Raw genomic sequence first — 15,714 nt, forward strand, 5'->3', positions numbered from 1 at the left:
AGACTTTTTAAGAACAGCACATATATTCTGCAATGTGTTTGATGTACACTTTCACATTATTCTCCACACAATCATTATAAAGGGAACATATAATAGCACTGTACATGCTGTATACAGAAACAAAAGTCTATAGTATGGATTATAGAGCAATCTAAGACACAATATAATATTAATCCAAAATAATTATTTCTCAAATGTTCAGAATAGTTTAAAACACGAAGATGTCAGTGTTTGCACTATTCATATGTAGAACAACAGAAGCAAATTATAAATCCTGAAGCTCTGTTGCCTAAATATAAATCATATTATATGTACAAAACTGTAGGTACCACCACTGATACAACAGCATTATTTTCACTTAAAACTTTGCTAAGCCACTGTAGGTCAACTTAATATAGACAGCCTTTATTGTTACCTTTTACACCGACTGCTATAGCAGGCAGGACAGTATGGATCCCACCCACCTCTGATTAGATAACTGACGCTGAGAATAGCAGATAATTCCAAACTTACCAAATACCATTATTATGTAAATTCAGAATCATCGCCTTTTAACTTACTTATCCAGGCAACTTGGATCTGATTAAACTTTTCAGTTCAAAAAGTGGCAGAGGTTCTAGACTTAGAGGTTCCCAATACCAAACAAAGCTACTGGGTCCTTCCTTTCAAAACAAGGAGTAAATCTGTAAAACGTAAAAAACTAACCTTCAGGCATCTACGTGTTAAAACATTACTTGGAAGACAACCAAAGCAGTAAACAGTTTAAGCTTATTTAGCTTTTCTACAGAAAGCTGAAGAAAATCTATAAAAAAGTGAGATCTTTGTGTGGGTGTTCAGTCCCAGGGCTTTTTCAAAACAATAAAACATTTTCTGGGTTTTCATATACAATTCGAGCCACTTGACATTTGCACAATAAGCTGAAAGCGGAGAAACACACAGATGTCAGATGGCATTGTTTCCTTCAATTATACTTTTGTCTTCTGCATTTATAGGTGTAATTAATCAGGAAAACCTCATCACCATTTCTTTTTACCCACTATGTATGCATGCATGCGCTATAATCAAAAGGCATGCTTCAGAGTTTCAGATAGTCCATGCCCTAAGGCAAGAGTGTTAAATAAGACTTAAAACCTTGAAGTTCACAATGCTGGCATTATAAACACAGCTCATACTTACATGTTGTTTTCTTGTTTATGTAGTTCCATTTAGTTATGCATATTTTCTGCATTGCAAAGTGATATCTTATCACTTTTATAACTAAAAGAGTTAAATTCCTTCCATAAAGACTGTATGTCAACTTCTACAAAGAACATACAATTGACCGGCTACATTAAAGGCAAAGCTACACTTTCACGATGGCATAGGGCTCTCAAACACTGGCAAATGAAGAACAATCTAACCTCAAGTACGCCCATGCTTTGATTTACAAACACCCAATGTATGAACTTTTACTATAATGAAGCAATTTCACACCAGTTTCTCGTAGTTCCAAAGATGTTTTGGCTACAACAAAAGCACATTCTTTGTATCTTGAATGAAAAACGCCAACCTTAAAGCATGACCATGTACAGTACTTCAGACTCCTCTGTGTTAATTTAGGAATGGAAGTGTATATACACACACGTGTGGCTAGAATTGTCAGAATCCCCCAACATTCTGGATCATGAGCTATAATTTCAATAGAAATCTATGTAATGGAAATGATCAGGGGTATACCTCAATTGCAAATAAAAATCTTTGACACAAAATGTAAGGTTCTATAAGTCCATTGACTCCAATTAAGACCAAGTCCTTTGGCAGAAAAATGTCCATACCTTAAATGGCCTGTGATTTGCAACACCAGAAACACAAAATGGATAGTAATATCTAAACATGGGAATTAACCGAAGGAGAATGATCTCCAAAACAGCTTCTCTCCTCCTGGAGGAGGTCTCCCAGATTACAACACACGAAGATACACAGTCTAGAAAAGGTTTTGCAGGACCTAGTCTCATAAAAGCAAATGGTCAAAAATTTCTCACGACGGATCTGCAATCAGGCAGATGTCTCTGCAGCAGAGTGTTCAGGTTCATCTTCTCCCCTGGTAACTGCATGAAACAGTTGGAACTGGGGAGTCAAAGCAAGCAATAGGACGATTACTGAAGAAAAGGCAGATTTACCGCACTGTTCTCACTCCTCTGAGGAGTCTGAGGAGTCCTTGTGCCACCAGGAAATTTAAACAGAAATTTTAAATACTTGGCATCACTGAACCTGTGAATGAACTAGTTTTGTTAATTAGATTTGTTTAAATAGCTTTCTGCACACAGTGGTTAAATTTATAAATACCCTTTAGTGGCAAAAACAAGACTTAACTGGTTTCCAATTAAATATGTACAGGCTTAATTAGAAGGGACTGCAACACAGAAAACACCTCCAGAATATGTTTCTTCATTCTAAATGGACCCAGTTGCTTCAGTTCCATAGATCTGCTCATTGAAAAGATACAGATAAATTCGTTTTTTTCTGAAACTCCACAATCGGTACATAGTTTGCGCTAATCTTTGATCCCATTTATTGTTGAAGCTAAAAAAAGCCTTTACTGTATAAGGGATATCATCAAGCAAATTGAATCAATGGAAGTGATTAACTTACACAATTTAGCTGGAAAAAAAAAGAGAACAGTGAATCTGGATTTGGACATTTTAAAGGATCAAAACCAGAATATAGTTTTATTTTTATACAAACCTCTAAACAAGATTACCATGAGCAAAAAAGAAAAGAATGAAGGTGCTTTGGTCAGGTGAAAGTAATTACAAGTTCTGCTTGAAGACGTGAAAACCTGTACAGTTACAAAAGGACTGCTGTAATTTTAGTGATACAAAGACATTCATGAATCTAGGCATTACAATGAGGAAGAATGAACAACAGTTTTCCCCCTACATTTCCCCCACTCTCTCTGTGCACAATATTTCCAAACCCACTGTAAGAGGCTGTCGGCTTGATCACTGTATGAAAGGAGGCAGCTGTCCGTCCCTACAGTCCCGATGCCCGACAGCTGCGATCCTCTCTATTTCAATGTCAGCTCCCTGTTAGCAGGTTTTGGGAAGGTAGCTGCTGACAGGCACACCATGACTCTGTGGAGGAGTCACTGACAAGGCAGACGAACCCATGTCAGGGACTCTGAGAGAAGGAGTGACAGTGAGAGACCCGAGTTAAGAAACCACACTAACATACTGAAGGTCTGAAGAAGACTTTAAAGCACACTGTGAACACTTTTGAAACCAATCGCTTATTGTTGGAAGGGTTCCACAGTGATATAACTAAGCCATCTCCTCTCTTGCTGTTATTATCTCAACTGTAATACATACAAACAGCATTGTGCACACCATTTCCAAAGTAACACATTTTAAGGCCAGACGGCCTAAAAAATCAAGACACATTAAATAAGAATTTATTGTACCTTTATTTACACATTGTAATACACAACCTCCAAGTGAAAAGCAAATGCTCAAACTTTCAGACAAGTAATTACAAATGAATACCTAGAAATATGGGTTGGACAAGTGCACACACCCCTTAGTAACAGCAATTGCAAATTAGCTCTGGTGCAACCAATTGCCTTCCAAATCACACAACAAACTAATTAGCCTCCACCTGTGTTAATTGATCAAATGATGATTTTTAAAATAAAATCATGCAGGTCTCAGTCCAGAGGATTAATTAATTACTATACAAAAACAGAATTCCCAAATCAGTTTAGGTACACTGTCACCAGCCCATTCCTGCGTCTTGTTAAACCTTTGTCTATGGAAAAACGATTTTATGTACACTGAGCATCAAAAGAAATGTATTGCTCTGTTTATGCATGTATCTTTTCTTAAATAGTAAGTGGGACTGTTGATTAGTGCACAGGTTATGAGGCTATAATGGTGGAGGAGCATAAAGTCCTCTCAGGTGGCCAGCAGTGGAGTCTAGTCCTCCACCCAGATGAATGTCGGATACTGTGGTGCAAACATGCAGAAAGATACAATAACGGTGGTGTACAACAGAAGAACTGACAGAGTGGTTTGAGTGAATTGGCCCAGGCAAGAGTCTCTAGTCTTTACATAGCTTCCATTGTAGTGGCTGATGGTAACCTGACTGCATGGCCCTACACAGATGCCTGATACACTGATTGCATGGCCCTGCACTGATTACTGATAAACTTATTGCATGGCCATACACTGAAGTCTTGGGCCCTTGATCAGGTCATCCAGCAGAATGACACTCGTCCTCACACTGCACTTGAAACCGGATCTCTTGTGGAATCCATTCTTGTGGATCTCTTGCACCCCAAGAATGTAATGCTTTGCTTCAGATGAACTACTCATCAGACTTGAGCCCCACTGAACATCTGTGGGATGAAATGGAATACTGTGCGACATCTAGGACTCAGAGATAGGGAAGCAGGACTTGCTAGTTCAGGATCTATGAGAGTAAAGGGACAGAATCCCGCAAGATATCATTTACAATCAGCATGCAAAGAATGTCACAGACCTACAGCTTATATTGTTTCCGACAGTGGCCACATATGCTAGAAGCCTGTGGTTTTCACAGCACACCCCCTGCTGATCAGCTCTGTCGATAACAAATGTTATTCAGCATGTCTTGTCTACAGAAAACATTGTAGTTTTCCTGATAATTAAATACTACATTCTTGCAGCTCTAAGTGGTAGTATAGTAAACTATATGCTCAAATACAGACCAGATACTTTTAATCTACAAGGAGAGTAAAACTCCAGCAGATTAGCGGTCGGATGCATTCAAATTGTTGAGCTGCCAGCTCTTATCACGCTGCTACCAGATGTACTCAAAACCTGGATGTTTTGAGCAGAGCCGCTTACAAAAACGAATGGAATTAATGTAAAACACACTTTCTGCTTCATCTGAATGATCTGTTTCGATCTACAGCTAGCCATCCTGTAAAAAGGATGAAAATGTTGTGCAGTGCAAGTCCCGACTTGTTCCTGAACCATTGAAGAAGCTTGTGCATGGGATTGGTCAATACTACCATTGTAAAATATAGAACAATTACATACGCAAAGAATCAATCGATAAATGTGTTAAAATATGGAGACGGCAGAAGATTTCATAGAACAAGGTTATCTGAAATTTTACCAACTGAATAGTGAAAATAGTATTGAAAAATAAAAAGTCTGTGTATATATTAAATTACATCTTATTATTGCAAAAATAACTTGTCAACCATTGCATTCTATATACCCTAACTCTTTTTCTAGGGTTTCTTTAACGAATCCCACTTCGTTAAAACACACTTCAATATTCACACTGTAAAAATAATAACTCTTCAGTAATGATGTGCACAGGGTAATAATTCTAGGAAAAAAGACGTTTAAGCACATGTAAGGGTTAAGTAACAGAAAGATTCGTTATTTCAGTAAATACTACGGGTTAGCATCGGTTTTAAATGTAATTTAACGTCACACTGCGGAGCCCTTCATAAGTAACTGATTCTCCAACAGAAAAAGTGCATTTCATACAAATACCCACACCAATATCAAGTGGTCTTCCACCACAGATTTCAAACACTGTGAACATCCTATATGACAGTTTGCTTTGCGTGGAGATACAACATGGCTTTGCATTTCAGCGCTGTTCTTAATTAGGTGGGTACCAATCTAAATTAAATCAATCACAGCTGTTTATTTCTGATGTAGAGTGATGCGATTTTATTATCAACGATCGCCGGGATTTCTCGTTCTCCACCATTGCAACCTCCTGCGTGAGCATCGTTTCAATCGGCTTCCTACCCATTCTTGTCACGTAATTGAAAAACTGTAAAAGCAATCAACTCACCCGTCTCTCCCCTGCGCTCTCCAGCAAAAACGCTGCCTACGTGTGCCAGCGAGGAGTGCAGCCTAGCTCTGCATAGCTGGAGTCAATGGGGAAGGCGTGCACTGCGCATGCAGCATCCGATGTACACTCCGCTGTGGCGTGGAGGGCGACGGCTGCCGTATCGTTCACACCTGCATGCAGAGTGTAGCATCCACCTCCTGAGCGTACCGAGCACCGGCGCACTGGGTCCGCTCTTCGAGAACGACAGGCCCTTGCTACCCCGGGCTGGAAACCCCCCGTCTCTTCAAACAAGCGAACGGATGATGGAGTCTTTATCGGCAGTGTTTCTTTCCCTTGCCCGTGTATTCCTTTCGTTTTTCCCTCAAGCAGTCTGTGCTGAAAATGTTTAAAAAAGCGGGCGCGTCCGGTGGTGAAACCCGATCAAATTGCGCCTCACATCCCGGCTGTGATCCACTCTTTGATCCACCTGAGGTTTCAGTAGCGTCCCTGATCCGCCAACTGTTTAAATTACTATTTAAAACTCTGAACTGTTTTAATCTGTTTTTAAACTATTAGATATTAATAGTGCGATAAAGGCAAAAACATTTGCTGTAAATGATGGACACAAATACTTTAATTAGGGGATCCATTAAGCAGCTGAGAGCCCACCAAAAAAGCAAACACTGATGACATATGGACTAGGGTCGGGAATGCCTGTAGTTGAAGATATAATCTGGTATTTTAGTGATGATAAAAAATGATTACTGATGCTATTTGTAGGTGTACACATTCATGGTATTTGGTGATGGGAAATTATTATTCATAAATATACTGGTGTGTGTGATTCCACAATACGCTGGCCGTGTTTTAAAATTGTTTCAGATCACAAACTCCAGGCCTTCACGGTTAGAGTCTTGCATATTTTCAAGGCGATCTACTTTTCTTACCTGAGTAATTACGAGAAGACCAACAAAGTGAGTATATTTTCCAAAAATTCATAATCTAGTTCAACTAGCTGGACTGTGAGTTACAGAGGATACCAAGAGGTTAAGTATTGTTAATTTATTTTGCCAATGTTTTATTCAAGGGGACTTCTGAATTATTGTCATCACGTGTTCTCATTAGTATGGCTGAGAATATACTGTGAGCACTGAAGAAACGTTTATAGCCAACACTGCAGATGGAATAAGTCACTGTGAGTGCCTCGGCTGATGTTTAGTTAACACTCAGAGCCCTGGATGCTCTGACAGACAAGCCAAGTGGCACTAATTTAGTTTTACATTTCACAAGAAAGTTCCAAGACTCCTTTGGTACAAACCAAGGAGCAAGAAGGACAGGAAAAGAAAGGGAGTTAATGGAAAACAGAATTTCTCTTCGTTTTAGGGGGAAGTTCAGCTGATATATGGATGGATCACTGACACAAGGGGCAGCGTTGTAGTCAATTGCTAAAAAATTTAAACGAAACAGTACATGATTTTTTCTTTAATCCCTTTACTGTTTCATAGTACTGTAATTACTCAACTTTGCTTTGGCTATGTTCATTTTTTCATTAGATCTCCTTCATTATTGCATTCTGAACATTAATTTGGAAATAAGGACACGTTTCATAGAAAATAAACTCCCAGACAATTCTCAATAATGTAAAGAACAAAAAAATGCATTTTAGCTTTCATTTCAGTCTAAGAAGAATTTTCTGTGCTATTAGAAATGTGATGGTTTCTTCTAAACGAACACATGCCATCTGAGGCAATCTCTACTAAAGGCTCTACTTTGCTTCACAAAACGTGCTTTCATCTGAACTACTTCTAGTGCCACACGAACTTGTTCACCATTCACTCCTGGAATGAGTAAGCAGGCAACAAGAGAAGAAGCGTTACCGTGGATACCAGGGAAGGCAAATGGATGTCAAGGGGAGCCCACTGCCTCCTGCCTCAACCCCCACTGAGTGTTAGGCCCCTCCCCCTTTGCCAAGTTTGGAGCTCTGCTCTGTGCAGCCTCCCCACCCACCACTATGAAGCCATCAAGACTTCCTCACTGGCTATGCTAAATCCCAGTTCAGGTCACAAGAGCCCAAGGTGTTCAAGGTACACTGCAGTCTCCGATCAAACTGAGCTAGGGGAAATGCAGAGTTCCGTGCTATCAATTTTCCTCTCTGCCACATATGCCCTTTCATTGGTAGATCATTAGAATATCAAACCACCATCGTTCATCATTTCAATTGTTTTATTCACTTGGGTTTAGATGCTAAAAGCATTGGTACTTTTACCATTGAATAAGTTGCCATTTAGCAAATGCTTTTAGACACAGTGACTTATGGAGACCAGGAGCTACAGAAACAGCGATTACTGTTCTCTGGTCGGAAGTCTAAAAGAGAGGAGAAGGATGTGGAGTAACTAAGTAAGAAGCCTACCTCAACTCAAAACATGGATCCACCTCTAAATATACTTGGGTAAGAAAGAATGTTTAAATATTTTAATATAATCCTCCATTTAAATCAGATTTTTTCTCCAGGTCTTAATTTTTATACATAAAGGCCAGACTGTTTCTGTAGCAATTATTGTTTTATGTACAAAGGAAAAAAAAAAGTAACCATAGTAGACAAGAAACATTCAAACTGTATAAGTATTTAAACCCTTTGCTGTGTCAAAAACCTAAATTTAGGTGAACAAAATTATCGGGTATCCAGTGTATCAGGTAAACCAGCGAGAGAACAGAGGGAGAGATAATCTCTCTTTGGGAATGGTAGTGCTGATTTGAAAACTGGTGTCCATAAGCAACCCTCAAGAGTCTTGAGAGAGCTTGAGGAAACCTGCCAAGAACAACTGTCAAACATTATACCAAGCCAGGCACAGAAAAAGCTGTGAACTTGTGTTTTAATGAAACATAAAACTTTCAAACTGTAAGTAAAAGCATATTTTAGCACCTGTTAGCTCCGACAACATTTCAATATAATGGAAGAATGAGATTGTGCACACTGGTATAAAATGATTTTAATCCTATGGTTTAGTTTTAATACAATTTACCAATACATTTTTGTATGCTTGCATCAATAAAGGTCATGACAGATATCAAAGCAATCAAGCTAACACCCATGTATACCTTAAAAAATATACACATATACACACAAAAACAGAGCCCAGCCATATTAAAACAAGCATCTCAAGTTCACGGATGTTGTCCAGTTTGTTGTGACATGGATGAAATGCCTGAGTGTCTGTCAGGCCCTGAATCCTGAATAAAACTGAAGTGTGTGCTCCGTTTTTTGCCCAGCATTATGTTATTATGCACACTCATTTCCCCCATCTATAAGGCTGCTCATTTTTTTATGGTAGGGCTGTACACATAAATAGACTATAAGGTTACATCATTCATCCTGTTTCCTGTTAACTCCCAAACAGCAATCATTCTGTATATTCTGCTGTAGTTTGGGAATGAAAAGGAATAACTTTACAGTCAAGGCATATATACTGTATATATGTGTGCATGCATATAGTATTACAAACACGGCTTATAAATAACTTCTGATTGGCTCACCAGCTTCACATGACTGTGGGGCTCAGAAAGCCTTCATCATGGCTTGCAGACCAGTCAGGAATCAGGTCATCTCATAGCTACACACCACTACACTTTCAATTCCATAACAGACATTTTATAACTAATCACTAGTTCCATTTACCGCTACTGATGTACGTACCTAATAAGTAACTAATTTAAACTGAACTTTAACTAAAGTGTTTGAATTTTCACCATTTTAACTACCAAATGGTGGCCGTGTTGTATACAGTATAAACCACTTCAAGCAGTTTAATTTCATTGAAATAAACCACTTCAGGGAAACTGCATAGCCCATTGAACTGTAGTTTATATTATATATATATACACAAACACATATATACTGTACCAACATTTAGTAAAGCTTCTGTACAGTACAACTACACAAATAATCTACTGTGCATACAATACATGATGTTTAAGGACAAGAAGGCCATACATCATGAAAGGTGTGAGCTTGTCTTTATCATATACAATCAAGAAGCAGAATGTCACATGGTAACCAGAAATGATACACTGCGCATACACTTAGTAAACCTTAACAATCAATGTATAGAAAGGCTCAATTTCTCCCAAAGACCTGCAACAAAAATATATTACTAAAATCCTGGTGAAAAAAGAAACTGCCTGGTTAAACATAGTGTATTTTATTAAGGTTTAGTTATTTAAATTGAGTACATTCTCCTCTACAAGATATTCATATACAATATATAAGAGTTAAAAAATATAGTCTTTGCATTGAGTTCAACATTTTCCCATTTTTATTTATATATTTAGGATGATAAAATTCACATTTAGTGTAATCTTTTCCTTACTGGTTCCTGAAAGTGAGCCCACATTAAAAATATGAAGTTTAAAAAATAAACGTATATGCTTTAAAGAAATGTAAGATAGGTATCAAAAAATTTGAAAGAGCTCTGGCATAGGCTATCTCAGGTGGTTCTCACGAAATGAAGGGACAAGATGCCTGGAGCGAAACAGGAAGAGAACAGGCCTTCCGAAAGAAGAAAATTCTCAAGTTCCTTTCTTTGAAGATCCCACAGTCATGACTCGGGAGCTGGTTATAGACACACATGCATTCTTCACTTCGATAAACACTTGCACTGTCTCTCCCTCTACACCTTTCCCAAGCATCATGGTTCCTGGAGAGCACACATGCCTGACCTTGCTTAAAAATAAGATTACAGCAACAACATCCATAACATAAGTGAAACATGACCAAGACAAGAGCAGTATAGACATTTCAGTCACAAATCCACAATATCTAACGATCAAAAATAATGATCAAGTAATAATTGTGCTGATCTCCTTCAGTATTACCTCAATTAATTGCAGGTGCCAGCATCAGAGACTGCTTATAATTAAGTGTCACATACAAAAAGGTATTTTTTTTTAAATCAAGGCAACCCATCAATACTCCCTTATTTTGAAATGGCTAAGCCAGATAAAATTGGACTGATAAACAGTCAGCAAAACCTAAGCAATACTCTCACCAGTGTTATGGGCTCAGTGAAGTATAGTATGAATATAAACATGCAAAGACCCTTGAAAGCATGTTTCCCAATGTGAGAATTTCTCTGCATTAACTCTTACAACAAACCTGACTGCACTGCAGCTGCTCCAGGCGAGTCCAGGATAATTGACTGTTAGGGTACGTCAATGGCAGACTTCCAATTACACTGACCTCTGAATTTTCAAAAGTAGACAAAAGATGGATAATGGGGAATTGGGCTCAGACAGATACAGCGCTCCGTGCGTCACCGATTGACTGCATTACACAGCGAAAGTTCCAAGCCACGCTCCACCTCCGCTGGGAAGCACACTCACAGTTTACTGCTGAAATTCCTATAGCTGGCTTTCTATAATGCTATTCCATGCTGCTGCAAGTGGAGGTCCTTCAATCTTTCTTGCTTAAGCAGTGCTATCAAACTCACCATTATTAAACATTTGTAAAACCGTTGAAATATTTTTTTATCAACAAAGCCCTGGAATTATTTTCTAGATGCTTGACTCTTCTCAGGCTTTAATAGCAGATTGATCTAGGTAAATACTATTGTGTTGTTTTTAAAGCCCTTGGCATGGTATCGGCACACTCACGTTTCCTGCTATTTGCATGAACAAATATATTAGCATACTTGAATGAACACTCTAGTGTTTGCATTTATCTGTTTTTTTGCAAAGTTGTTTAACTGTCTTTAGGCAATGTACACTATCATCCTTTAATATAGCAATGGGAATTTGTTCTTTTTACATCTCTTATCCCCTAAAAACTACTCTGAATGTGTACTACTGAGACATCCTTCCAGACTTTCACACATATTCTGCTACATCATCTACTTTACTCACACAGAACCAAATCTGGCTACATTAACCCATACTGGTGTAAGACCTTGAAATTAACAATGTACTGTAGGTGGCATAAAAGGCAAGACTTCACTATGCTTTTTCCTCTGTGATTTAAAATAAGGAATCAGGGAAGCAGAAATGTTACTAAAAGCCTTGTAGCATGAAAAGACACAAATGGATTCTTTGCACCCAAGCCATGAAAACCTTTACTACATCTTTATACCATTTATTGCATTCACATCTGCTAATTTTCTGAAGTATGTGGCATAACTACCACATAAGCAGCACTGCTCATAATTCAAGTACAGAGTCCCATATGTGGATTGATAATGACATTTTTAAAGAAGTGTTTACATTTGGTAAACATTCTGCTGCAACTTTCACTAGGTTTAAAAAAATAACTTGTAATTACAGTACATCTTTCTCTATTCATCAAACTATGTAAGGCCTTTGCTTATTCACTAGTGAGCAAAGAATCTTCATCCCGATCCTTTAATATTAAACAAGAGAAATACTCCTGGAGGACATGACTGGCAGTATAAAAGCACAGCTGCAGCGGCATGAGCTTTGCTTTTTTTACTAAAAAGAGTTGTAGCTAAAAAGAGCTGCTCACATCCAGGAAATTAACTGTGCATCTTGCACAGTGCTACTTGACTTCATACGCCTTAGAGACATTTATCAGCATTGCAGCAACCACTCAGTAAAATCTAAACTTCCATACTCATCTACTTTGGAAATTAAATTTTACAATGGCAACAGCCAAGCTAATACTGAAGTGTGACCTTGCACATTTTCTATTGCAATGTGTCAGCACAAGAAACCTCAGGAGGATAAAATGCTGATAATTTTGCTGAAATATTTTTACTTAGTTTTTCTCCTCTATATTAAAGCAAACTTTAAGTACCTGCATTACTTGTTTTAATTTGGCAATTTGAAATTGAATTGCCAGGTGCTTGAATATAGCACAAAATAAATTTGAATTGTAACTTTATATATATGCAATTTGAGTTCCTTTAGACAAGTCAAGCTCATCGACAATCACTATGTGAATGCTTACTTTACATCTGGTTAACAATTTCACTGGTCCTCCAATATCACATGATAGAGCTATTCACAAACAGGCTGCAGACAGCCATGCTGGAGCTGATCACGAAGGAGCAGTTCATGAACAGGCTGCAGACAGCCATGCTGGAGCTGACCATGAGGGAGCAGTTCATGAACAGGCTGCAGAGAGCCATGCTGGAGCTGATCACGAGGGAACAGTTCACGAACAGGCTGCAGAGAGCCATGCTGGAGCTGACCACGAGGGAGCAGTTCATGAACAGGCTGCAGAGAGCCATGCTGGAGCTGACCACGAGGGAACAGTTCATGAACAGGCTGCAGAGAGCCATGCTGGAGCTGACCACGAGGGAGCAGTTCATGAACAGGGTGCAGAGAGCCATGCTGGAGCTGACCACGAGGGAGCAGTTCATGAACAGGCTGCAGAGAGCCATGCTGGAGCTGACCACGAGGGAGCAGTTCACGAACAGGCTGCAGAGAGCCATGCTGGAGCTGACCACGAGGGAGCAGTTCACGAACAGGCTGCAGAGAGCCATGCTGGAGCTGATCACGAGGGAGCAGTTCACGAACAGGCTGCAGAGAGCCATGCTGGAGCTGATCACGAGGGAGCAGTTCACGAACAGGCTGCAGAGAGCCATGCTGGAGCTGACCACGAGGGAACAGTTCACGAACAGGCTGCAGAGAGCCATGCTGGAGCTGACCACGAGGGAACAGTTCACGAACAGGCTGCAGAGAGCCATGCTGGAGTTGACCACGAGGGAGCAGTTCATGAACAGGCTGCAGAGAGCCATGCTGGAGCTGACCACGAGGGAGCAGTTCATGAACAGGCTGCAGAGAGCCATGCTGGAGCTGACCACGAGGGAGCAGTTCATGAACAGGCTGCAGAGAGCCATGCTGGAGCTGACCACGAGGGAGCAGTTCATGAACAGGCTGCAGAGAGCCATGGTGGAGCTGATCACGAGGGAGCAGTTCACGAACAGGCTGCAGAGAGCCATGCTGGAGCTGACCACGAGGGAGCAGTTCACGAACAGGCTGCAGAGAGCCATGCTGGAGCTGACCACGAGGGAGCAGTTCATGAACAGGCTGCAGAGAGCCATGGTGGAGCTGATCACGAGGGAGCAGTTCATGAACAGGCTGCAGAGAGCCATGGTGGAGCTGATCACGAGGGAGCAGTTCATGAACAGGCTGCAGAGAGCCATGCTGGAACTGATCGGAAACTAAAATTGCAGATAAAAAAAAATAACTAGATCTACCCTGCAAAACCACATGGAATGCCCCTAAAATGCTCAAAAGCTCGTGTCCAAACATAGTTATTATCTGGCTTATTGAAACAAAACCATTTCAATAATATTACAACCCACCAGGTACAGTTTCAAAGAGGCCTTTTTAGTCATCACTTAATGCTGATAATTGCTATGGTCATATCAATCACTCAATATAGGCAAGACCTTTGGTCTTACAGTCATATCTAGCAGGTTAAAACCGTGGATCCACTCCAAATACCATGGGCCAGAGTGAAGGGCCAGAAGGAAGTCCAAGGTGTGCTAGTGGAAGCGATACAGAAAACTCCTGTGGTGAGAGGGAAGCACATCAGGCAGACAAAGCTAAATAACAAGTACTATAGACTGAAATAAAAGATGAAAGGGAAACAAAGTTGAGCTTTTTTTTCCTAAAACAATATATAGATCTGTCTTGGTTTACTTTATTTTGCACACCACACCTCTCCTCTAACAAACATTCAGTTATACTAACTTCACAACAATCCATATGCAATCATGCGTTCCTAAACCTTACACACAATCAGCTTATTATATCCATTTTGGCAAGATGGTGATTCTTGTGGCTTGAGCCTGGTAGAGCTGGGGGTTAGAGAATAATACATATGTGAAAATAATGAAAACTAGTAATGAATTTAGGAAAAGTGCTGCTGTGCAAATGGTCCTGCAACCGTGGATGGGGGTGGAGGGGTGTTGGGCTACAGAGAGAGAGTAAAGATGATTTCCATGGAGCACACAATGACCAGCTGGTAAAGATTCCAAAATATACTTAGGACACAGTAACAATGGCAATAAGCATTGCAATGATGCACAGTAAGAGAAAATACATCATTCATCACCACAGCCTTCCTGTATTAAAGACCCACCAGCCAACATTCTGAAATGCCATGTCTGTAACCGTCTGTTGCCTGTCCAGGGCACAACAGAGATATTCTGACCAGGAATCGGCTCCACAGCGTCCCACATATCACTTCGCTCCAGACAGGAAATGGAATCAAGACATTTTCACCCTAAAATCTAGGATGCATACAACCATTTAAGATAGGGTAGCTGTGATATACGGGTTAGGTGTACATAGGCCAAAAAAAAAAGTTAAACTAATAGTCCACCAACATCCACATTCTGTTCAGGTGTGAAAATGAATTAAGCAGGCTGCTGAAGAGATTCTAGACACGAATATGGAAATAGCAAATCAATCCCAGTTTTTCCCCATTTCCCTTCCTGCTCAAATCCAATCTTATTACATTGACTCACTCCAGTTGTTTACACTATAACAGACCGAAGCAGGGTATAGAGTTCTGCGGCTAAAGAAAGGCTGCTCAGAGACGATTAGTGGAAAATGCACCTGGCTATTATATTATTTATCATCTTTTCCTCTCTACACATTTTCACAATCTGCCTCATAAGCTTTAAAACAGATTTAATGAAATATTTATCAAAGAAAAATCTGCAGAATCAGAAAGTGGACTAATGTGTATCATGTAAACATTAAATTGCATGCATATGGCTGTAAGAAATTCAAAATATGGATAAAAACAAGCCAAAAATATTAAGACTCAAATATTAGGAAAGACTAGCTGATGTTCATTACTACTACAAAACCATTTTAAATCTATTATAATCTTCAAAAGAGCAGGAGCTGTCAACCCTAACATGCTGACTAACC

The sequence above is a fragment of the Atractosteus spatula genome, chromosome 17, assembly GCF_055471065.1.
Source record: "Atractosteus spatula isolate fAtrSpa1 chromosome 17, fAtrSpa1.hap1, whole genome shotgun sequence".
Lineage (NCBI taxonomy): Eukaryota > Metazoa > Chordata > Actinopteri > Semionotiformes > Lepisosteidae > Atractosteus > Atractosteus spatula.